Below are 26,658 nucleotides of genomic sequence, written 5' to 3'. Positions count from 1 at the left end.
GGTAGAAGGCATCAGTGCTGTCTGCAGCCTCCTCCGTCAGCCGTGCAGAGTCTCTGCAAAGAGCCACATCATAAATGGAGTATCTTATTCTGCCCTAATCTAATTTCTCCATTCCTCTCGGCTTTACTGTAAAATGAAAAGATCATCTAACTGTGTGTGTGTGTGTGTGTGTTAGTGGAGAAGTGAAGAGGAGAGTGTTTTTCACGGAACAGATGTTGCAGGGGTGTCACTCACTCAGACGGGGACCCCCGTCCGCCGCTGCACCCTCAGAGCCATAACACAGCCTCCCGTCGTCCTCGGACACACAAATCCACACTCACACACGTCCACACGCTGGGATTTTGAGTGGCAGTTGCTGGGGGGGGTCATCACCCCTTCCATCTGTTCCTGATTGGCCCCCCGATGTGAAAGGCAGTCGTCTTACAAAGTCCTGTCCTCAGGAAGAAAAAGAAAAAAAAAAAATCACAGAAGTTAAAATCAGGGTTTTTCAAGTGTCAGAACTTGATTCAAAATTACGAATAAAGAAACTCACCTGTGACTTTAAAAGTTAAAAACTTCTTTTTCTATAATGTGTGAGTTTTGCGTGATATACTTGAGTAAATACTGTGTGGTTGTCACCAAATGATTGGCAAGTCGTCCCAAAAATCTCATGCAAAACTCTTTAATTTAATCCTACCAGCACAAAACCAAGTAAAAAACAAACCCTTATCTTTTATAGTTTTTTTTTTTTTTTTTCTCACCTCACTGTTGTTTTTCACGTTGCTAAATCAGGATCTCATTACGAGGAGAAGTCGTATTTATTGCAGGATTTTTGTTCGTCTTCCTGTGATTGCTTGACGCCCATAACTTTGATTTCATCGGTTCCAGAATAATTATCCTTTTAGTTCATCAATCAACCCTCAACCCGAGCCAGTTGGAGTTTCAGTTTGCGGCATATTAATACCCGAGCGCCTCGCTCGCTTTCCCTTTTCGAGGAGGACATTTTCAAAAACCTCGAGAAAAATACAGGGCTCCGTTTCATATCGCAGGAGTTTAACTGATGGTTTACCCACGATGATTTATAGGTAGTATTAAGAGAGCGTAATATGAGCGTTGTTGGGTTTTATTCCCGCTTTAGCCTCAGAGTCACCATTGTAAATTGCGGCTGAAGTTTGACAGACTCATCGTTGGTCACCGACGTCTGCTTCGCCATGTTCAGGGTAATTTATGGACATTTTCTCCAGTATTTTGTTTTGAACTGCGTCACTAAGGCACCATCTTGTTTATCCGTTTAAATAGCTGAATGTGTCCCAAACTGCACTGGAAGGTCCTCTTGAGCTGCTTTATTTCACACCTGAATGTTTTTCCTTCAGTTTTTACACCGTCTGCTCAGATTAGAGAAGCGACTTAATGTGTATTTTATACAATTCTTAACTTGACTTTTTTAAATATTTTTCCTCACCATGAAGCTATTCGGGATGTGATTCAATTTTTTTTAAAAATCATTTTTCTGGTGTTTTGGTGGCGCTAATTCATTACAGATGTACAAAAAAGTTGGCCTAGTTTTGCCTTTACTATCAGCATTTTGATTCATTTCTATTTTTCTATCCGTTTATCATTTTTATGGCTTTTTATCTTGATTTCTCTTGACGCGTTGCTTGTCGAGCTGGTTTCTGATCCTAAAGCTCTATTTGTCATTTTACCAAACACTATATGAAGAATAATCTTGGAAGTACTTTCCAGGTTTTTCTCGTCCCCCCCCCCCCTCTTGTACAGTGCAGAGTGGTTGCCGTACGTTTCATGGATTGCAGTCTCACTCTAAGTTCTCACTTACACCTCAAGCCAGACTTGGGGTCAATACTGCAATCTGATAGGACCACACAGTCTGGTCCCTAAACCCCTGCAGGCTCCTACCTCCAGTGTCGCAGCCAACCCAACAAATAATTCACCTCCAGCGAATTCGCCACAGCCAGTGAGAAAGGGGGAGAAAAAAAATACACAAAAAAAGAGGGTGAAGTTGGAAAAGAGCCGAGACGTTGATGAGGTTAAATTAAGCATGGTAATGCCATGTTCCTGTGTGGACGGCACGAGATTTGGAGATACAGCCTCCTCCGTGGTCTTTGTGTTAAATGGTTGGACGACTTTTCTGCGGCGCCGAGAGCCGTGACAAAACAAACTGGACGCGACAAGTTTTATTTCAATACTTCCAGTTTGCTGGCTTTTAATTCACTTTTAAGATGAAGTTCAACTGCAGGAAAAGGGCCTCTGTCAGCAGGTTTAGCCAGAATAATAATAATGAGAGTGGAAAACTGTTTTCCACACTGGAGGTTCACTGAGTCCTAAACTGATCATATTCCGCAATGTTTGCATCCACTCCTTTTTCTTCTGCACTAATAATTGTAGGCTGACGACCGTCGTATCATTAAAGTGTTATAGTAAAAATTTAGATAGACTTGCTCTTGCAGAACAGTTTTTTTTTTGTACTTAATTCAACCAAGGGAAGCATTTATCTTGTTGATATAATAAACTGTGATAAAACCTTTCAAGGGCAATGCATTGTGCCCGATGTGTCTATTAAATCATATTTACAGCACTATTTTTCCAAATAAATATATTTTATTGTACTGCAATGGTACTCAAATGCCTATAAACTTGACTTATTAAGCTATAATGGTGAAATATGTGTGATTTTGTACAGTTTTATGCTTTTCAACAAATTTCTTCACATTTTTTGGTGTTTTGCATGGATCCAAAGGTGAATAACAATCTGGACTCAGGTGTTTAAATTAATGTTGGATGAAAGGGTTAAATGTCTCAGTCAACATTACCTCTTGTTTATCATATAATAATGGGGTGCTGAATAGTATTTCCTATATCTATTAATGCAACTAAGCGAGGATTCTTTGTTATCCTTACAATATTTGTTAAGTTTAGCGTGCGACTATTCACTCACATTTGAGTCCTCAGGCCCTTGATAAATGGGTCGCTTATATACAAATTCAATGTGTGTGTGGGGGGGGGACAAAGAAGCTAAAACCCAGTAAGTGTTCATTTTATCTTCAGAGCAAATCTCCCACAGACGTGTTTGCATTCATCAAACTGATCTCGTGCACTTCTCACTGTGCCGCCATTGGGCTTCTGCCCTGAGAGTCGGGATAACTCGGGGCCGGAGGGGCTTTCGGGAGGGATTATTATGGCCTATAAGAAGAAACGGGCTGGGAGAAGGAGAGAACTGGCTAAAGTGGTGGGAGGTGAGTGGCGAATCCGAGCAGGAATGGAGGCAGGGTGGAGAAGATGAGCCTGGGATTGCCCGTGACTGTATGTGTGCCTGTAATAAATGAAAAGTGAGGGTCACACCTCACACATATTTTAGCAAAGCCCGCGAATACAAGAAGGCTTTAAACCAAAAAATCTTTAAGCTTCGACGTGCTGATACTCTTTCTTCAGGATCTACGTTTGACAAATGTCTTTTCTTAAAACCAGAACCTGCATCTCGCGCCATTGGCTGCAGCATAAATACCCTGTGAAGTGACAGTCGTGCAGTGATCACGCACTCGATCCGATGAAGGCAAAGCCATTGCTGGGAAAACTGATATATATCTGAGGAGAGTGCTGTTTATGAGCCATGATGATAATGATAAAAAAAAAAAAAATCAAACAAGATGCATTTACCCAAAGCGCGGAGGCGCGTTGGCCTGAGGTGCTTTGCGGTACCTCTCAGCAGTTTATTCCCTCTCTGCCCAGCTAATAGAGTCAGAAAATAAATTTACTCCCAGTCACTAAAGCAGTTTTTAATAAAAAGCAAATTCCCTCCCCTGCAGGAGTTATTGCCAGCAGTGTCCTTACCACCTCGGAGACTGGCAATTATACCCTAATGGCATTAGGCTGCCTCGCTAACAGTTATTACCATTAAAACCTCTCGTATACAATATATGCAAATGTGGCATTTGCAAATCTTGATATAAAAAGAAATGCTTATTGTATGAGTGAGTTTTGGAAACATCTATGAAAACTAAATGTGGGCACCAGGAGAACTCTGCATTATTCAGTAACACGAAGCGGATTTATTTCAGTCAATCTAATATGCTTTAAATTAAACCCTTAACCCTTTGCCCATGTATTAACTGTCTGTATAAATGGATTACAGTGTGTTGAGGCACCTACGCCGTGTTGGTCACTGGTGGAAAAGGAGGCATTTCACTGTGTAAATAAATGATTTAATGTATTGAAACCTTTCCCTTAATTCACCCTGAGAAACTTCACAAAAAAAAAAAAAAAAAACCTCTAAGGTTATGCGAAGGAAATTAGATGATTTCATTTTCCGTGCCGAGAGAGAGAGAGAGAGAGAGAAAAAAAGCAGCAGCTGTCGTATTTGTAGGAGTTAATAAATGTCATGGCCAGAAATGGAAGTTTATGCCCATGACCTGCTGTACGGCGCGAAAAGAATATACTGCGCTCACTGTTTTCAGGCTCTGCATGTGAGTCATTTGGTCATCTCTTGTCCCCTTGTTTAGATTATTTGCTGGATGAGAAGTATTTGGATCATTTTAAAAAATAAAGAAATAAATTCCCAGCTTCAACTTGACTTTGAGTCTCATAACTCGCCAGCAGAAAAAACACATTAAAAACCTGATAAATGTGCTGATAAAGAGCGAAACTGGACTCAACCTGGTCAAAGTATCACAAATCTATTGTATGTGTGTTTTTTTTTTTTTTTCATTTTTAGTGTCTAGATTAAATGACATATCTAAAGCATGTTTTTCTTAAGTAAATATGAAAAAAGAGTTTTCTCTATTTATCAGTCAGATGTGCACTCCTCCTTGCCATTCCCAAACAAGGATACACTCCAATAAGTAGTCCAATAAATACTGCCTGTAATAAATCACTTAATTATTTACAGAAGATCCCTTTAGCAGCTTTTCTTTTTCGGTGCATCACTCAGACCTGCAGGTCCACATTCTCTGCACCCTACGCACTAATGCAGCGCTAATGCAGTGAGCAGGGGGGGCCTGTTTTTATTAGCCAGTTCCCCACTGTTTGGATAATCTCCCGATTTGCCAAAGCCCCTCGTTGACAGCCCTCCACGCCGGGTCCCGAGCCCCTACAGGTGTCCAAACAGCGGCTCGCGAAGGCGGTGCGGAATCTCCAGGCAGCGACACACCTGGAGTCCCTTTCATCGCTGACGCTTTTTCATACGAAATTTGCAAAGTCACAAATTTAGAACGGAGATGATCGGAAGTGTCACTCCAGATTTCCAGAAGTCTGAACCCCCCCCCCCACACACATCCCCACGCTCCACCCCTCTGCAAAAATGTGCTAAATGGGACACACAGATGCTCGGGGGCAAGTTCCTCTCCCACACTGGCTCTGCAGCAATCAGCTCATGTCAAACACAATAGGCTTCAACTGCAGTTGGAGGATGAGGACCATGTGACCGCTTCTCCTGGCCCGAGGTACAAAGCAACGGCGTCGCCACTGCTATTAACTTCGATACCACAGGAAATGCAGTGCAGGAAAAACCACTGGCGGTGAACAGCAGAGGAACGTCTGTGTGTACTTCCCTGTCGTCTCAGACGAGCTTGAGTTACTGCAGGCGTGGAAATGACCGAGAGGACCGTCGGTAGTTTCAACAAAGCCTCCGAGAGGTTGTCTTCTCGTCGAGATCTGTTGTAATTGTGCATCATATCTGTTGAGTCCCCAGGTGTTTATTACAAAACAAAATCCCCCCCAAAAAACAGTGGGAAACGAGAGAAGTATACCCAGTGAAGCTGCAGTACTTTAAAAGTGTAACTAAAGTACGTCTTGATTACCACTTCCTGTGTGAGGGCCGCCGAGGGTCCGTCAGCCCGTTGGAATGGTTGACGAGTTCACGCCGAGCGGGCCGGGGGTGATGACGGGATCGCTCTTAATGTAGACGGCCGTAAACACTGCGAGCCATCGCTAATCCTGAGAGGCTCCTTTGTGTACTTCACGCTGCACAAACTGTTTTGATGAATCCCCTGACCCCTGACCTCCCGATGACGGATGGCGCTCTGAGGGGAAATGTAACCAGGAGGCGGCGGCGGATCCCCTTGCCTTCCTGTTTTGGCAAATGAAATGGACTCGGGCTTTATCAGCCCAGTCTATTCTCCTCATTACATAGTTAGTTTGAACAGCTCGTGGACACACTTTAAATCGTAACTTACTGTTTAACAATGATCGAGGTAATGAGATTACTGTATATTACTGCACATTACAATTCATCCGTTCACTGTTACTGTCTATTTATTCTATTTATTCCCATACTTTGTCACTTTACTGTTTATATGATTATGTGGTGTATATATTTTCACATTTTTAAATTGTTATTTTTAATATTATTGTTACATGCCTTTTTGCACTGTGGGTCCGAGAGGACTGAAATTTCATCTGTGCTGTATGTCATGCATATTAGCACACTTGACAATAAAGCTGACTTTGACTTTTTGACTTTGATTCACCCCATTGAATCAAAATGTATGCTTTTCTATCATTTCCACCTCAGTGTGCGTTGAATTTAACACGGTTTTAGGGAATAATTGCAATTGGCAGACGGGCGTCTGCATGTGGCACACAGGCTGCCCGTCGCCCATGTCTGGTGGAGGAGATTAATTCAACTTGTATTAACTTCAATTACACTTTTAATTTAAATCTCATACTGTATGAACGGCGATATATCTAAAACGTATTCGCAGAAACAAAAAAAGAAAAGTCAGCCCGGAGTAAAAACGTATGTCCGACACTGAAATGATTAAACATCTGTGGTCCAGACGCCGTCGCTTATCTTCAAGTCTGAACTGTATTTCTGTCACATCATGCCAACACCAGTGCAGGATTACGCTGAACATCAGTCGCACGTGTATCTACACGACGGAGAATTAAAAACTTTGATGTGCGACACGCACAGATGTTTTCTGTTTATCACAAATGAATGGTGGAATTTTTGAAGAGTTGATCAATTATTGAAGGCTCGTGCTGCAGTTTTGGCGTTTTAATTTGAGCGATTGATTGATTTCAGTTTAACCAAAAAAAAAAAGAGGCAAAGAAACTTACCAGCTCACCAACGTCATTCAACACAACAATACAATATATCTTTTTTAATTTACATGATAATCGTGATTTTTTTTTTTAAAAAGTGACATTTCAGAGTGATTGGCATGGTTTTCACTGACACACACACACACACACACACACACACACACACACACACACACACGCCTGTTTGGAGTGGAAGCACACGGATACACACACACACACACACACACACACACACACACACACACACACACACACACACACACACACACACACACACACACACACACACACACACACAGGTCATGTCTCCTCACACAGAGACTGTTTGTGAGAGCGGCGCGTTTGTGAACCTGACAGTGGAAAATGTGAGCCGCTCCCTCAGCCTCCGTTTGGTCTTGGCGTTTTGATTTGTTTGACAGGGGAGAAAATTATAACAGCAGGGGGAAAGAAATATGAAAATATGACTGGTAATACTTTCAAAACACCGATATTTTCCTTGCCGTCTTTGCAGAATCCTTAATGCGAGTCTGTGTACGGCTGAGTTTGTACTGTTTGTACTTGTGCTGTCTGCTTGTGTTTGCATGTGTGTTTACATGTGCACGTGTGTGTGTGTGTGTGTGTGTGTGTGTGTGTGTGTGTGTGTTTGTGTCCATCAGGATGTAACGACGAATCATCTTTACTGATGACATGATATGCTAATCGTTTGTCTACATATTGCAGGTTTGTTTCCATATCTCAAGGGTTTCTTGTGGTCTCCCCCACATTTCTCCGACTTGATTCCGCGATCTTCATGTCAGTCATTTATTTATTTATTTATCCAGTCCGCTTTATTGCTTTGATTCTTTCAGCCCGGGGTTATTTTGTTTTAATGAACGCCTCATACTTCTCCTTTGTTAGAGTCAGTAACTCAACTTTTCAGAGTAAACTTTCTCATTGGAGATGATGGTTCAGTTGAGGAGAGCAAGCACAGGCTGCTCTCTGATTATTCATAAATCTGGCGCGTTCACATGACCGAGGAAGTAAACTCTTGAGGAAAAATCTTTGTCAGAGTCAGACCATCTCTGCATCCTGATTTAAAATCATGTTTCCTGACTGTTTATGTGATTAAATGCCATTACTTTTGGATAAATAACCCCCGTGTTACCGTAGACACTATGAGCTTTGGGCCTGTTTCCTACCACAGCCACCATCCCTCACTTTAATAAACTTAGCAGCCACTTAAACAAACTCAAGCCTGGAAAGCAAAATAATAATATTGGATATTAGTAATTAATAAAAACAACATCACCGAGTGTGTTACAGCCTCTGCTGTGGACAAGACAGGGCGCTGGATATTGTTTTAGGGTAAAACGAGCGCCGCTCTGGTTTTTGCTGTGTTTGTGTTTGAATCCAGACTAATCACTCCTCCGCTCCTCCGCATGTGCTCCGGCTACTGTGCACATAACAACTCGCCTCCCCGGGGAGGGTCGAGATACAGTCGGCTTCAAAGAGCCGAGGAGGAGGCGGCCTAATTGGCTCGCAGCATTAACACAACAGCCACTTTCATCCATCAGGGCCGGGAGCCCAGTGGAACTGTCACTGTGCTGTTCGCTGAGCTGAAACCGCTGCCCGGCTCTCAGACCCAGATCCTGTTTTGACACAGAAACCGTCCAACGGTTTTTCTTTTTTTTCTTCTTTTTTTTCTCTAAAACATATTTTCGGTGGGAAGTTGGGTAGGCGAGTCATGAATAAGTCTTTGTCTTGTCATGGAAACCCGGTGTTCTCGCTCGTACGGCATGTCTCACAGAGTGGACACGGTCTGCGTTGGACGATGGGACGGCTCCGCTAATATATTAGACAAGGCCGCGGCGGCAGCGAGCCGCTGAGATCGAATGACTTGTTCAAGTGTTTGGGTTGCGAGGAGTGCCGGCCATCACTCCGATGCCAAAAAAATGAACCTAAATCATTGAGAGGCAAAAAAAAAAAAAAAAAAACAGACAGTGAAAACAGTGATGCTATTGTGCAGTGTGTGCAAACCCAGTGGAGCTGTTGGTGGGGTGGAGAAAGGCAGTAAGGGAAGACGATGAGGGGGGAAAAAGAAGCAAGGAAGGGATAATTAAATGAAACAAAGGAGGTGTGAACTGAATACAAGAAAGGCATGCAAGAGCGTAAAGGATAAAAGAACTGTTTAAAAAAACAAAAACAGAAAAAAAAGAAGAAGCAGGAAGAAAGTGAGTGAAGGAGAGGGAGTTTTTAGGAGAATCGATGCAGCGCCCCTCCGCTGGGACCGAGCTAACAGCACAGCAGACTGGGGATCTCAGGTGTCCAGTCGATGGCTGATGCATTAGGCTGCTGATACCCGCCGCTTTGGGTTCAAACACACATTTTCTTAATACAACATGAGCCCATTTCCCCCCCTCATTAATCATGTAACCTGATTAGGGCTGGAGGTCTGGCCTGTGCTGAACCCTGCGCCGCTCGCCGCCTCTCATTTTGTCAGGCATGTGAGAATATACATGTGCTTTCATGGGCTGATTTTAACCCGTTTGTTTCCGTCGGAGCAGATGTGTGCCGCCAATTTATTACACTTCTCTGTCACTAATGACACACGTTTGCACCAGATACACTGGTGTTAATGACTAAGTTTAGTTTGATTAAAAAAAAAAAAAAAAGGTAAAAACCTGAAATCTATCATATTGATAGTATCCAATTTAAATAAACACATTACGTTGACAAATGATTGGCGGCAGATGATTTGATGATGATTTGATATGACTGCATTGAATTGAGAGGCAATCAACCTTTAAGAACTCGGACATGCGAGGAGGCCAACTGATTATTTCTGTGTCGTTCGCCCATATACTGGGTGGGAAACGGTATATTAGGCAGCAAGTGAACATTCTGTCCTCAATGTTATTGTGGAAAGAGGCTCGATCAGAGACTTTGGTTTTGTTGAGTGTTTCAAATTGGCAGTGGTCAGTTTATATCAGAGGTGCTCCGAGTGGTTAACGCCCTAAATCCTGGTTAAAAAATTTAAAATTAGGGTCTGAATATGTAGTTTATTGGCTGAAAGGGGAGAACATGCAATATTAGCATGGCTGATGGGCGTGTTCTGATGTATTTGCAGTGGAAATCAAATGCAAGAAAATGGAAATACGTGACCGAGCTTGCGGTGTTTCTCGTTTGCCTCATGTGGGTTTTGACCTTTTTTGTACAGTTGAAACTCATCGTTCATGCAAAATTACCTTAAATCTGAGAGAGAGATGCTCTGGCACCTGAACGGCTCCACAGACACTCCAATACACTCAAACATCACGGCAAGTAGACGTACGGCCCCACGGCCAAAGAAGAGACAACCCTGTATCAAAACTGTAAAATAAAAATAAATGGAATAGTCGCTTTCAAAACTGAAGGCCATGTTATGACTGTGTCTGATTTCAGACACCCATCAGGGCAGAGAGTGTGAAAGACAGGCTGACAGATGGAGTTAAACCTAAAACCACGGAACCGAATTCTGGCATTCGTCAGCAAACGGCGGGTCCAATCACTGATTCGCTCAGGCTGATCGTCATGCAGAGAACGAGAGCGTTGACAGAGGAACTGACCTCAAAGGCGTGTTTTCGGAATTTCACATGCATACAAGTGTCCGTACTCGTCATTCGCTCGGCTTTACCCCTTTCCAATGCCTTTCCTGTTATTCTTTTTGCTCATCCTTTGCTGCCATTTGTCATGTCTCTGTGCACAAGCACTTGAATTCCCTGAACAACGTGAGCAGATTTCTCTTCTATTCTGCTTTGGCTTCAGCCGTTGGAAACGTTGCGCCGCCTTCTATATGTCCACTTCAACTTTGTTTGACTTCTCACCTGTTCAAAGATGCACACGCATGTGCAAACAGACAAAAATACCACCTCAGTTTTTTTTTTTCCAAAGACATATACACAGTATAGGTGCTCTTTGTGTCTCTATCTGCACTTGCAGAATGTGTGAAGTTGAATTTATTGCAGTTTCTTCACACCTATTTTGCAGACTAGATATTCACGGTTTCCCATAAAGCCATGCTTGTAGTAGCTTGTTGCTGGGGTTAATTGTACATTTACATTACAAATTAAAGATTGAATCTGTTCCCGCATATGAACAACATTTAAATAAACCACCTTAGTGAAATGCATCGCAGAAACAATACCATATGAGTGAACTGCCTTTGTTTCCATTGATGGTCTGTATAACTTCCTGGTGTAATCTTACAGCCTCAGTTCAGTTTACAAATTATTATTCTCACTATGACTTTATGAAGGCACTGAAGGTATCAGCTGTCTGTAATACCGTTATGTATCGCCTTACGCCTTTGTGTTAGCACCTTGATGTGTAAGCGGCCTGTCCAAGCATTCAGTTAATACCTTCACTGTATTTCATCTCAAAGACGAAGCGAAATTCCCGCACGCTGTCGGTGCATATGGATAAGTGAAAGGATGGGATCTGGTTTGCCTTCGGTATAATTCAATCTTTCCAGGCACATAATGTGAATGAATGTCATCATGAGAAACAGTCACAGCATAAACCTTTGGTTAAATAGGGATTTTTAATGGCGTATAACAAGTTGAGACCGATTTAGGAAAAATACATCTAATGAATGATATTACAAAAAAAATACAAACAAATATTCAATCACTTAGAGATTATAAATCTGTTTTGACATGAGATTCATGAAGATTTTTTTATTTTACAGTCAAATCAATCATTCACATGATGCAAAATGTCTTATTATAATTATGATATGTCTGCATTTGTCTGAGGCAATGGTGAAACTCAATCTTTTGGCAAATTCTTCATTCATATAACATTATTATTATTACGTCCACCAAGGACATAATAAAACCCTCAACATATATTTATTTTGTTTGTCTGTCTGTATGTCTGTTAGCAAGATTACGTCGAAAGTACTGCACAGATTTTGTTGAAATTTTCACCACAGATGGAGATTAGGCCATGAAAGATTCCATAATATTTTGGAGGTGATCCAGAAACGTTTCTTTTTTCTTTGGTGGACGTCAGGAGTCTCTGATTGTTCTTCTTATATCTGTAACTGACAGGAGCTCAAATTCGTGTAGTAATCATCTTCCATCCTACACATGATTTGCTTGATATGAAATGTACTTAGTTAAACATCAAAGGTGATGATGGAGGGTAAAGTGTGTAATTCTATACGCTGTATTCACATTGCCTCTCCTATCAGGGTGTATGATTACAGTATTTAGCTGTAAATGCGTCACAGATATCATAAAAAGTGTCATAAATTTTTATAAAAATGGATTTAAACCGATTTGACCGTTCTGGTTAATTGAAGTTTATGGCTTTTAAAATTCCAAAAAGCAACGTTTCATTAGACTAATACAAAATCAATGGTGTCAATTTAAGTTTAAAAGAGCTTAAATTGACTGTCTTGAGTACTTCGATCCACATGATGCTGTTGTGGTGAGCACTCTTGACACTTTGAGTCTGGCTGTTCTGTGGGGAGTTTGCATGTTCCCCCCTCTGTGTGGCTTCTCAGGCTCCTTCGATTACCTCTGGCTTGCAGGTATGGCTTGACTATAGGTGTTAATGTGAGTTTGTGGGATCGTTTCCGTGTGTTGCAGGGTCGACCTGCCTTCACACACAGTCAGATGAGCTTCTACCTATCAGTGAGATGATGAATTTAGAGTTCAAATGACTGAAATGCATGCATTGCTCTTCTGTAAACCGTGGACTTGGGGAAAGACCAGGGCGGCTGCGATTAATTTAAATTGTTCCTCTGAAACCCGTTTGTTTGAAATAAATACCTTCCACCTCTAACATAACAGCAGTATCCCCCTGGTAAAGCAGCGGTGCGCTTGTCAATGCCTCAAGTAGTGTGAGAACAGAGGAAGCTACAATCGTGTGCGTGTGCGTGTGTGTGTGTGTGTGTGTGTGTGTGTGTGTGTGTGTGTGTGTGTGTGTGTGTGTGTGTGTGTGTGTGTGTGTGTGTGTGTGTGTGTGTGTGTGTGTGTGTGTGTGTGTGTGTGTGTGTGTGTGTGTGTGTGCGCGCGCGCGTGCGTGTGCAAGACCTGCAGGGCAAAGCAGACCAGGTCAGTCAGGGTTTACATGTATGACACACTGTCACAGATACCCCCGCTGCGTCTGTCACTCAGCACATATACACACTCACACACACACACACACATACCCACCCAGATTGTGACATACACACACGTGTGTATGTGAACTGTGTGCATCGTTGATTGTCCGATCAGTATCGCTCGGCGAAAACACTACAACATTTATCAGAAACACGATTTGCACTCTGAAAAGTTCTCAAACTAATAAAAAATGCACCCCAAAAGGGAGGCTTTGTTGAGTTATTTGATTTTTAATAAAAAGTTCTCATCTCATTGGTAAGTATGCATAAGTATTTTCATGCAAATTACCCAATTCCTTGTTGTTTAGTTCTTATGAGAGAATTATTTATTTAGTAAAATTGATTAGACGTACTGACAGATCTTGGGTTTAATTGAGATTGTCAGTTGCAATGTTTATTTCACGATATCAGTCAAGCACAAAAATTCAGTTTTAATCACAAACTAATTGAAAATACGAGTGTATTGTCAAAAGCCAGAGGGAACGGTTTCAACAATTTTCTCACATACAAGTGAAAAAGTGAACTTTATACATTATACTGCAGGCTTGTTTCTTTATTATTACCTTCCAACTTTGTATCGGCAGTCATTGTCAAACATCATGATGGGTGGAGTGCCTCAAGGCTCTGTATTCGATCCCTGACTAGTCTTTATCTACACACTTGGTATAAAAAAATCAACTTGTCTTGAATGCAAGACATTCAATCCATCCATTGAAAGTAATTTGAAGTTCAGTGGACAGATAAGAGTTCAAACCTGCAACCTTCCGATTGAACGACCTGCTTCACCACCTGAGCCCATAACCTTTACGGCACCGTCCGATCAGAACCTCCTTCTACTTCTGCAGCAGTTTGAGCTTCCTGCATGTATCAGTGAGCCTGAGCGACCTTTGACCTTTTTTTTTTTTTTTTGCCAGTTCTCAGCTTTTACCTAATTGGACCACTTTCCATAGATCCTGCAGACTGGAAACGCCACACTGGAGCTGCAGCTTTGGAGATGTTGTGACGCGGTCATCCGACCATCGCAGTTTTGCCGGTTGATAAACTCACACGCGCCCTGTTTTTCTGGTTTCGACGGATCAATGTTGACTATCGAATGTTCGCTTGCCACTTCTGCCACTGCCACTCCTCGCTGCATGAAGCGACATGATGCTAGCAGCAGGAAAAGCACGGTCATAGACCTATAGAACTAGAATTAGAAAGAGGTTTATGAGCTTCTTCTGTGTTTTTGGTGTGTTTGGTGAGTCACAGCGTCTCTAAAGGCCTGGCATGTGTCCTACATGCCCTGAAGCCTCGTGTTGAGCCGTGGTCATAATGACATTGGGGACAGAGTTTCATCGTGTGGATATACCCTAAAAAAATGCTGTTTCTTGTTGTCTCCTTGTTCTCGTTCGCTGTCCCTCACTTCCACCAACTGGCTGAGTCCGATGACTGATGGTCACCCTGACTGGTTCTGTCAGAGGGTATTTTCTGGTGTTAGGAAGGTTTGTGAGAGAATTATTGAATGGCTCTCCTTAACATCTTGACCAAAGTACCCTTAGATGACTTGTGTTATGTTCTGTGAAACTTATTGACCTTTCACGAACAAGCGAACATTTTTTATTTGTATCAGACTTGGTGAGTTGGTGTTGAAACAGCGGACGGAGTTCTGTGCGCATAGTACGAACCCTGAGTCTCTGTCTAATGAGCCCCTGTGGTCTCTAAATCAATAAAGTGTTAAGTGGCCCTTGGAAAATAACACAGTGGGGTTAAGTTCGTCTTTCAATACTGTCCACGAGGTGGGCAGCAGCACTTCAACTTAAGAGCTGCCATCTTGTTAATATAGATTTACTCATCACCATGTTCAATCTTACCCAAGCATCTCCATACAGGATCACACACACACACACATGAATGGACAATTCTGTCTTGCTGGTTTCGTTGCTCCAACTATTTTGGCAGAGGGATTTCTCAGATCGCTGCACCGACTAACGGTGGTTGTGATTTAAACCACCGAACACTAAGAACTGGCCCCAGAACGTCGGTGTAACTTTACATGCTTCCTATGATATTACCGGCCTAAAACAATACTTGCTTTGGACAAAGGTGGCTGGACTTGTCAGTATTTTAAAAAAAAAATTGCAATATAAAATTAGGAAAACAAAGTGCTATAAAGTCCGAACAAAAAGTTTATGGGCCGGATTGGCGCTCCTTCCCCACCTTAACCACGACCAACTCAACTCCATCTTTCCAGAGAGTCACATTTAGCCACATTCAGTCTGTCTCCCACCCACAGCCAAGCAGCGCACACACACACACTCACACACACACACACACACACACACACACACACACACACACACACACACACACACACACACACACACACACACACACACACACACACACACACACACACACACACACACACACGCACACACAACCTAACTTTGAGGGCGAGCGAGCGAATTCCTGAGGGCTATCGGGTTTCGGGTTGCCTTGGCGACCGAGCACGGAGGCAGATCCATTAATCATTGAGAGCAGTTCACTCCAGAGTGGAGGTCAGACTGATTGCTCTGGATAGAGTATCATCCCAAAACACACACACACACACACACACACACACACACACACACACACACACACACACACACACACACACACACACACACACACACACACACACACACACACACACACACACACACACACACACACACACACACACACACACACCAGTTACCTTGATGTGAATTAGAAATGATTACTTTTCTTCTTCTTCTTTCCAACCTTCTTACCTTTTTTGAAATATAAACAAGCTGCAAACACTGAGTTCACACAAGTTTAAACACAAACAGCCTGAACTTGAACAACACATATGCAAATACAACTCCTTTTATAGAATGATGATACTCATACTGTATGTATTACCTGTTAACGTTTGTACTTCTGGCTTGGATGCTTGATTATGATAACACACACACACACACACACACACACACACACACACACACACACACACACACACACACACACACACACACACACACACTGGCATCACAAAACAATCACTCCCTCCAGTGTTGTCTAGGCATCAGCCGCCATTTGTGGTGTCATGTGACGTGGCTGCGTGGAGCCGAGTGGATTAAGAGATTGGAGCGCCGCATTTATTTTTCAGGGACTGGGTTGAAACACTAGACCTGCACAGGTGTCTAGGAAAACTTGAGAGAGCAAGGGCAAAAGAGAGGCATGGGAGGCGCTATTAGAATACAATAACATACAAAGAGGGTAAAAAGAGGTTTAAAGAACAACTGTCCCCCTGCTGTTCTTCTTTGTTTACTTCCCTTTCTCTTTTTTTCCCACTCACCTGACTGACATGCTTTATTTGATCTTAGCATAACCGATGCACTACGATGATAAGTGATTGGTGAGGAAAAGATGAGAAGCACAGAGAAGCAAATAGCTGTAAAACACAAACCGACATGACTTTAAATTGTGTTCTTTCTATATTAGCGCTGGATGAGGGACAAAATCAGTGTGCAGGTACGTATAAATGAGGAGGCGACAGACAGAAGGCTCAGGGCGGTTATGCATCATCGGCCGAGCTGTAACAAGACATCCAAAAGGGTATTCACAACTCTGCAGTAGTTTATTAATTACAGTGTACGATACCCCACAGAGAATTGCGAGTCGGTTGTGAAACTCAGGCCATCGTTGCTTTATATTGTGTCTCTTCCGGCGCATGCACTCACTAACCAGAGCTCTCAGGGAGCAGATAAGTAGAAATGAGCAGGTGACAGACTGGAGACTCTCAGTTGCATGCACGGTTGGCTGAGCTGTAACAAGACAAGTCTGCACAACGTCGAGGATGCAGTAAAGGTTTAATAATTCCACCGTGAGACAGCCACGGCCACAGAAATAATCGCACGTTCTCCATGCAGCTGGGCGTGAATGCAAGTCCCACGTGGTCGCATTTCATTTTTAAACTGGCATTGTGTGATTCCCATCAATTATTCTGAGAAACCCGACCCGAGGCTCCTATTTCACGGAGCGTCGTGTGGCTTAATCACCTTCAGGATGTCGATTTGCCTTCACAGGCCTTTCGTCTGACACTGTGTCTGAACAGTGCAGCTGTGCGTCGACAATAACGCAGCAAGGTAGAGAAGCTGAAGGTAGGGCTTGCGAGCGAAGGTGTTCGGAGCTTATATGGAGCTGCTGCTGAGCGCCGGCGTCGAAAGAAGGCTCGGGTCACCAGACTAAAATGGATCGGAGCCCCGACACGCTGAGCCGACCTCTAATAAGTAGTGGCGACAAAATATGTCATGTCGTAGTTTTAAATGAAGCCTCTATGCTTCTGGAAAAAGTGTCACTTGAACTCGGCAACTAGCAATTTAGAACATATACTAGATATTTGAGAACACTTGATTAAAAAAAATAAATAAATAAAATGGAGAAATGAGCAGGGAGATTTTGGGGGACTGATGTTGAGTGAACATGAAGTGAAAGACACGATTCATAGCAAAGATTACAGCTAAAGAGACACGGTGCTTGGTTTTTTTTTTTTGTTTCTACATGCACACACAAGCTCACACATGCATGTGTGTTTATCTCTAATGTAGTTTGTCCAATGAGATTTATGGCGCGCGGGGAAACTTGATGTAGACGGCCACAAATCAGCATGACTATGAAATAGAGAGCAACATTTACACACACACACACACACACATACACACACACACACACGCTCGAGCAGGCACGTGCACATGCACATATGAAATATAGGCTCAGCCACTGCACCACTGAACCGGCTCCCAAAGGTGCCCACTAAATTTACTGGCTCCTCCAGCCACTTCAAAAGCTCTCCATAACTTAGAGGCCAGACGATTTTATTGTTTCATGGAAGAAAGGAGGGCAGAAAGAAAAAAAAAAAAAGAAGCAAAGGAGGGTGAAAGATAGATGTGCAGGGGGGAAAAAAAATTAAATCCTCCTTTGTCTCAGACAATTAAAATTCCTCTGCTCGTGAGGCTCGTGCACATCTGCACACATGAACTCTTGTACATGTGCACAGGCGCAGTAAAGGATCTGTCTCTGGTGAATAAGAACTTCAGCTTTTGTGTATTTAACTTGTGCTTATTCTTTACATACCTTTTTTCGAACGTTTTGATAATCTTCTCCCTGACGTGGACATTTCTGTCCAACTCTCGCTTTGTTCTGAACCACTGAGTTTCAATCATTCCAGCGGCACTTGTAAATGTCCAGTCTCATCACCACACTTTCATTTAAACAAATATGAGGTTGAGATTCTTGTCTTCCTGTCTTCTTGTCTTGTTTTATGCATTTTACACCTGGTTTCAATGTGTTTGAAGTGACACCGTCCTGCCGTCACGTGTGAAAACCAATCATTTATACTTTGGATAGCTTGTAATCATTAGACTAAGACACGTACAACGTATTTAAACTGAAAATAAAGGTAATATCGACGTTCAAGGTGGCAAATTTCTGTTTCTGGCAGACGGAAGCAATTTTTAAGAGATAATTCATCTATTAGGTTCACAATTTAAAATTATATAAGACTTGAAAGCAAGTTTGTGTGTGTGTGCGTGTGCGTGTGCGTGTGCGTGTGTGCATGCGAAAACGTATATATGAAAGATGTGTTTTCAGGATTTTCTTTATGTGTTCCGTGTTATGTGGCATTATCAGTAATCAAATCCCTTTGCACCTTGGCCATTCAATAGACCCCCAACACACACACACACACACACACACACACACACTGAGCGTTTGGTTAGCTGAGACCCTGTATTGAGCAAACCGAGCTTCCCGACAGGTGGTCCGCCAAATGTTATCTTATTGACCCGGGTCGCCATTCGTACACATGCAGCTCAGACACACAAGCCAATTCGGTGAGTGAAGCGAGGAGATCCTGACGTGATAAGGAGGCCTCTGGCAGAAGGACAGGGATTTACACGCAAAACTCGCCCGCACGCTCACCACTGAGACAAATCTAACAGCATATCATATTTTTTCAAAAAAAAATACACTGGGGATCTTCTTCCATTCTCTTGCTCAGAGCGACTTTATTCGCGTTTTGTCTTTTTTCCGCGTCGGGGTGGCTATCCCCCCCCGTCGAATATTAGCCGTACCGGGAGCAGATGGTACCACTCTAAGGCTAAACTGGTTGGTGGTCCCTCGCTTTAGCCACTGATTGTCTGACCGTGTTTGCGTTTGTATTTATGCATGCGTGTATCTGCTTGTGTGTGCGTGCCTGGCTTCTTCGTATACGGATGTTTTCTCGTGTGCCGCAGCCCACCAAGTCAGAAACCCCAGATGGGAAGAGGGATCATATTCTTGATTAAAAATGACAGAGGGAGCCCTGAATTCTTCTGTGTGTGTGTGTGTGTGTGTGCGTGCACACATACGCCCTTTCCCATGTGTTGGTTGGTACCTGCTCACACACTGAGTCTCAGCGAAGCTGGGCTCTCATTTCCTCAACAAGTTGATAAATTCCAGATATCCTTCCCACCCTGCACACAAACTCAGCCTTTGCGTGGCTGAAAAATAAAGACGGGGACCGTTTTTTGCGGGTGGCGCGCACTTATACCCGTGCAATTAACCTTTAATTAAGCACGCAGAGGCAGAGGTGAGGCAGCAAAGAGCCACAGAGGAACAATACGCTGTCTGTTCGTTTAGCGCGGCGTTCAGAGACCCAACCTGAGCCGCTGCCTGATGCCCGATAGATAAATCTGGCTGAGACGGGCTCAGCGCGTACGAGAATTAGAGAATAATTCCTCTTTAAGAACTGTACAGAGGCCTCTTTCACCCGCGTGCACTGTACCTTTTAGCTTGGCGTTAATAATCATCAGCGTCGTCGATGCAGGTACCTTCAGTAGCTCCCAATAAAACCGACCTGATTCAACAATGAGAGGTTGTTTTAAGCGCTCTATAAATATTCTTCTTCTTTTCTTGTGTGTGTGTGAGGTCAGTATTGTGACTAAACAGAATGTTACCTCCAGTTGCCAGATTTCCCTTGGACATGCTTTGGATATTTGTAATGTCAAGAGAATGTATCTGGATAGAGATTTTTTTTTTTTTTTTTGTTGCTCACTCAAACACTTTTTCTCTGACAAACTTGGCAGATTATCCTTCACACTAGAGGATGAAGTCATTGTGAACGCGAGTGCCGCAGAAGAAATATCTCATGATCTCATAGCATTCTGCTTTTAACTAAAAACCAATTGCGCTTCCTACAGCATCACTGTCAGACTTTCTTTTCTTTTTTTTTTTTTAAACATGTTTAATCATCGGGAGATCCGTAGTTTCATGATGTCTTCCAGGCTAGAAGATACGAAATGCATTCAGGGAAACATCCGTGATTAAAGCAAATTAAATGAGAGGTTTTGTGGGTGACAGGAAGTGAAGGATTGGAAATAGAACGGTAGAAAAAAAAGACATTTTGAAATACAAAGGTTTACAACTTTGTCTTAATGAAAATGTATGAAATAACTGTCATCATGTCATACAGGCCAAATAAAATTAGAGACCTCATAAAGGTTTCAAAAACGTATTTAAATCATTCATTGCTAATCAGCCATTGACAGTAGTATCTTAACTTTTGCCTTCTATTTCTATACTTTTTTAAAAACATTCAACACGTATATATATATATATATATTAAATAAAGGAGAATTTCTCTTTCTTACTGTTAACAATACACACATATATCATCATCTCTGCACAGAACAGTTATGAAATTGACCACGTAAAAACAAAAAGGACCTTAAATAAGAGTGAAAGAAAAATCTCATTTTCAGGTGTTGTGTGGAAAGTAAATCAGGTTAATGTGATATAGAAGGTGGTGACTTAGCGGTCAAATCACAGCCGAGCAAGAGCTTGACGTGGGGAAAGTGACTAAGTGACCACCTTATCGCCGTCATTGTGAACCGTTGAGCCCACTTCTACAGTAAACTACCAATATGGTGGGTGAAGTGCAGAAAAATCAATTACAAAGGGTATAAAGAAAGAAACGGAAGCTCTGCTGTGCACGTAGGTCGTTTCTGCAAAGCGGAATTAAACAAAATAGAAAAGAGTTTGTGAATGAAATGATATTTCCAGATTAAACATCCCCGAATCCTCTTTGTGCTTCACAACCTGTTCCTGCTCCCTGAAGCCACCGCATCCCCGCCCATGTGTCGTCTATTTTTTCAAAGTGCACCTGACAAATCAAGTTAAGTGTGCCGCAGACGCCTCACATGCTTTCACTTTATTTGCTTCTCTCTCTTTTTTTTTTTCCTTTTTTTTCCCTAAATCATCCGGCCTCTGATGTGACGGCCGGTCCGAATTTCCGAGATGTGACTTTTTACTGCAGGTATCATGGAGAGGAGATTTGCTCCCTTCCTGCCAGATATATCTTTGCCCCGTGCTGCCCCTGCACATCGCCGCACACACTCCTCCCACTATTTACGGCCGCAGTTGACTCCCGGCGCTCTGGTAAAGAGCTTCAGCAGCAGGTGAAGTCGGAGTTGTGGCGGAGGAACCGTACCGCAGAACCTGACATTACGACGCATAAACCCACAGAGATGAAAAATAGCACCGGCCCGCCTCACCCGGGTTAAAGATTAAAACGTGTGTGTGTGTTTTTAGGGTTAGTAGTGTGATGCCGGATTGATTCCAGACTGGCGTTTCTGCAGGTTTCCTTGTGGAAAGGGAATACGCTCAGCCCTCTTTTCTTTTTTTTTTCGCCGCAGCACTGCCTCCATCCATTCACCTGATGAATGTCGCCCATGAGAGCCACAAACGCAGCGCAACCTGCAACATCAGGCGAGAGAGAGAGAGCGAGAGAGAGAGAGAGAGGAGAGGACAAAAGGACGAGGGGAGAAGAGACGGAAGGACAAAGGAAGACTCGAGAAGAGATCTCAGCTCAGGCAAACAAAACAAAAGCTTCTCCACTCCACCGTTCTACTTCATTCTCGTCTTTTCTCTTCCCCGACACACGGCTTCAGTGTCCGTTTCTCTTCCTCATTCCAGCACAGGGATCCTTCGCTTTAGGCCACAGACCGTTTGCAAACAGGCTTCGTTGTTGCACGCTGTTTCTTTTGATTACAGGAAGGTCTCGCTTTACCCAACCGCCCCGTCGCTGTGCGTATTGTGTTACCTGCTGTTCTCTGAGTGTGTGTGTGTGTAAATATGTATGCAGGTATGTAAGCATGCAATCTGCATGCCTGTTGTTTTTGTTCCAGATTAGGGGGGGGGGTCGGTGCCTCCCGGGGCCGGGCCGCGGGAGCTGTGTGGGTTATTTCATTTCACCTTGAACGGAGTGATGTTCCTCTCCTCACACAGTTAAAAGAAATGGTGTGTATGTTGGAGACGAATACACTCTGCATTGGGTCATTTTGTACGGCGTCTTTCTGAGCCAGAGATGACGAGAAAGGGTTAAAACCCGGGTGGGAAGGTAATTCGGTATGATACTTCGTTAGGCTGAATTTGTAGGTGTTAAATATTGCACAATGAATTATTTGTATAAGATTTGCTGCATCGTCTCACAAGGTCTTGGAAATGAAGACACCTGTGAGTGTTTATATGTTTAAAAAAAAAAAAAAAAAAAACCCAGAGAAAACCCAGTGTGTATGTTTGAGTCAGAGGACTTTTTAAATCCACGTCCGAGGCGCACGCAGCCACCAGGTTTGAAGCCGACTCACTAAAGAAGCTGAGAATGGTGCTTCGGCGCAACACTGTTGAATAAATCGAATCTGACTGGCCAATAAAACTCTGCCGTCTGCTCCGGAGGGGTCACCCGGGGTCAGGGGTGGGGGGCCTCGCCCCTGATCCAGACAGACAGCCCCGATACCGTGTTTTTCCGCAAAACACAAACCGGGTGAAATTCATACTTCGGCAATGTCAACTTCCCTCTGCGGCGCCGTCACTTACTGGCGCAGGCCTCCGAGAGTACAGGGTGGGGGGGGGAGGAGACGATATATCCTGTATCATTTCCTGTTCTGCCAAGCGATGTCTTTCTGACCTTGTTCATGATACGCCTCCGTGCTTCTCGGTGTCCTCCTCCTGGCGCTTTATGCACGATTCTGTCCCCCCGTCTGCCTGTCTGTCCCCCTGATGCTCCTTCCCCTCGCTGTGTCTGCCCGTCTGTCCCCCCCCCCCTGAGCTCTCGTACCTGTTTCTCCCCCAGCCTTTAACTTTCCTCCGCCGCCGCGGCGAGCGCTAAAGGCGGACCTGAGCGGCTCTGTTTGCTCCCCCCAGTTTATTCCAGGCCTCCCGCCAAATGCCGCCTCTCCCTCTGCACCCATTTCTGACCACACGGGTCGAGAGGGAGTGTTCCCTGTTGCTCTTGGACGGCACTTTCAAAAAAAAAAAAAAAAAGCCTTTTCCTTCGCCCTGTCTGTCTGCCGCCACACGTCTGACGAAAACCCAGACCCCACCTTTTTTTTTTTTTTTCCCCCGGCCAGAAGTGCTAGTTCTGGCATGGCGAGCGGCCCTCCGAACACACACACACATTAACCACACCTTACAACCCCCCACCCCCCTCACTAAAACACCAAATATTTCATTTTTGAAGCAGTGACGTGGAGGCGAGGCATTAAAAAAAAAAAAAAAAAAAAAGGAGAGAGAGATACAGTAGTATTTATGAAAACAAACTGCAGTTTGGGTTGTGGGTCACACAGCAACAGGAAAGGGTGAGAGGCAGGTAAATGTAAACGTTCATTACATTACCATCGACTGCCGGGCCTCTGATGTTACGTTCCCCCGGTTCCTTAAAAGCTCTCCCCTGACCAAAGTTCGATGCGTCTTCTCCCTCCACACCGAACTCCCAGAATTTATTGAATTAGCTGAAATGATCACGTAAGGAAAAGAGCTTTATGTTTGCTGAGGTGCGCAGGATAAGCTTTCAGGGCTATCTACAGAATCGCTTTAATTCACCCAAAGTAAGTGTGTGTGTGTGTGTGTGTGTGTGTGTGTTTGTGTGTGTTAAATGGTCAAAGTGCCTCAGAGCAACTTTTTTTTTTTTTTGCTGAGTCCATAAAATTTCCCACATCCTCGGTTTTGTAAACATGATTCGATATATAGAGTAAACCTGTGTGCATTGACGCGACAGTAGTTCCTGGTTTATACTCACTATATTCAAACATTATTTGAATGTAGATTTTTATGGCCAGTATTGCAATCAATTGATTTTGACCATATTAAATTGCTACATTCTTGATATTCAACTCATGTTTTAATTATTCAGTTGTTTGGTCATTAAAGTTTTGTGTTGAAATAAACAGAAGTACTTAACAAACTATAGATTACATTCTTAAGGACGTCTTGAAATGATGTGTTTTGGTGTAAAACCAGCATTCAAAACACCCCAAAAAACACTCACACTTAAGAGCGGTCGACATTTTTACTACTAAGCAAGTAATAAGAATTGGAATTAGAAAACTTTATCATCAGTAAATTTTGCACAATGAAAATCATCTTTGAAGAAAGCTGATATAATCATGTATGAGATGGGGCATAGCAAAGTGTTATTTTCTTTAATAGAAATAAGTATTTATTGGAGCAAATGTGTGAAAAGGTAAAAAAGTGAATAAATTATATAAATGTGCATGTCTGGCAGAAATGAATGTAAGCGACCGCTAACAATACAGCGTAGGGTGAAGGGGTCATTTTGCATTGGGAAGGGTAATGAATAAATAAGCAGGAATCTGTAAATGAAGTGAAAGCTGAAGTTGTGTTCCTAAAACTGATTTTCTATTTAATGTTCTTGTGACTCGTAGTAAAAGACTCTATAAGCGTGTAATTACTTAAGCGCTTCAGATGTTTCGGTGTTTAATCTTCTGCACTTTTATACAACTTAAATGCCTTAGAATGGATTTTTGAAGGAAAAAACAACCCACGTGTGAGACAATCTAAGGTGAGTAGTGAGAAGCAGGTAACGTGAAAGTGTATTGATCTCATTATAAATCACTTCTATTAACATTCAACTCTCTAACTTCTCAAGATTGTTTCACTTTTCATCAGATTAGTACAATGATATTTAAAGAGTATGCTTACACACACGCACACACACACACACACACACACACACACCACACACACACACACACACACACACACACACACACACACACACAGTAACAGCTAACCACCCAGAAGGCTACTGTGTTTCTCTGCGTCAGAGTGTGCGCGGGTAAAAGCACGCGTTTCTTCGCGTGTGCAATTTTATTTTGTCGGCGTGAGCCAGTTTGAGGTCGTGACACCCTATCGATGTAAAGTTTCAACCGGGGTTTCGGGGAACCGGAGGAGGTGGATCGGTTGTGTTTGAGCGTGAGGGAAAAGTTGAGGAGGCAGTTGGGTTCTGGATCGGTCGACGGATTCGTGAAGCCATAGAAAACTCCTGAACGTATTGATGGTAAGGCAATATGGCGAGATCTGCTACACACACACACACACACACACACACACCACACACACACACACCACACACACACACACACACACACACACACACACACACACACACACACACACACACACCACACACACACACACACACACACACACAGCCTCATGCCCTTCACCTCCCACCTCCCAACCTCTATTAAGCAACATGTCTGTCTTTCACACCGGACTCTACTGTAACTGTAGAGGCCATACTGCTGCTGTGCTGACGCAAAGGACATATGGTCCCCCAAAGAAACCATTAGAAGTATTATGGGTTGGGTTTTCTCTCTCTCTCTCTCTCTCTCGCTCTCTCTCTCTCTCTCTCTCTCTCTCACTCTCTCTCACTCTGTGGCCCTTTCCTCACTTTCACCGCCTCCATAAAACAACAGATTTTGTGAAGTTTGTCCAGGGGACCAAAGTAAAAATTGTTCTTTGGAGGGGATATGAACTTCCCAGCTCAGACGGGACAATAATTTTTGCTAATGGGTAAAGAGGGAGTATTAAGACAAGGAAGGAAATGCCCCGTAGTTTTTTTTTTTTTTTTTTTCTTTTCCTGAAAGGATCACTGCCTGTTTCTCTGCATCTCAACCCCATGTTGTATGTTTATCCAGTGCAGGGTGCCGCAGGGTATACACTGAGACTGCTTTCATAAATTCCAAGTGTGTGTTATAATTTTCGCCATTATAGGGATTAGGATTCCGATTTAGACCCTGTTCCTGGACAGAACTCACCTTATTTCTATGTGATGTTGTGCAATGGTCACGTCCAGGCATTTTTTTAGTTTTTTTTTTATAAAGTTTACTTGAATTGCAACTTTGAGAGGACGTCTCTTCCATTAGTGGTGTTTTCATGGTGGTATGCATTCTTAATGTCCCTGCGTGTCTCTTCACTTAAAGACCAGCAGAGAAAACTTCAAAGTCTCGCTGCTGAGTATTTTTATATGCAGGCCTGGGTTCTTCCCAGCCAGTGTCGTTTCCACAGGACTGAAGGCTTTTAAAACCCATGTAAGGGTTATTACGTACATCCTATCTGCTCCTGACCCTCACAGGGTGTGTGTGTGTGTGTGTGTGTGTGTGTGT

The 26,658-nt window shown here is 43.1% G+C and overlaps 1 long non-coding RNA gene across 1 annotated transcript in view; it reads right to left on the bottom strand.

Moving 5' to 3' along the window:
- Positions 1-26,658, bottom strand: part of LOC308138491 — a 62,154-nt gene that overhangs the window by 19,929 nt on the left and 15,567 nt on the right. The window contains exons 3-4 of the long non-coding RNA XR_013936885.1: positions 23,864-23,979; positions 235-430 (exon numbers count right to left, since the gene is read on the bottom strand). This is a non-coding gene — a long non-coding RNA (uncharacterized lncRNA). The remainder of the gene's footprint in view (positions 1-234; positions 431-23,863; positions 23,980-26,658) is intronic.

This window comes from Blennius ocellaris (genome assembly GCF_963422515.1).
Source record: "Blennius ocellaris genome assembly, chromosome: 13".
Classification (NCBI taxonomy): Eukaryota; Metazoa; Chordata; class Actinopteri; order Blenniiformes; family Blenniidae; genus Blennius; species Blennius ocellaris.
The sequence above is the reverse complement of the archived record's forward strand: the minus strand, read 5'-3'. Positions and strand labels throughout refer to the sequence as shown.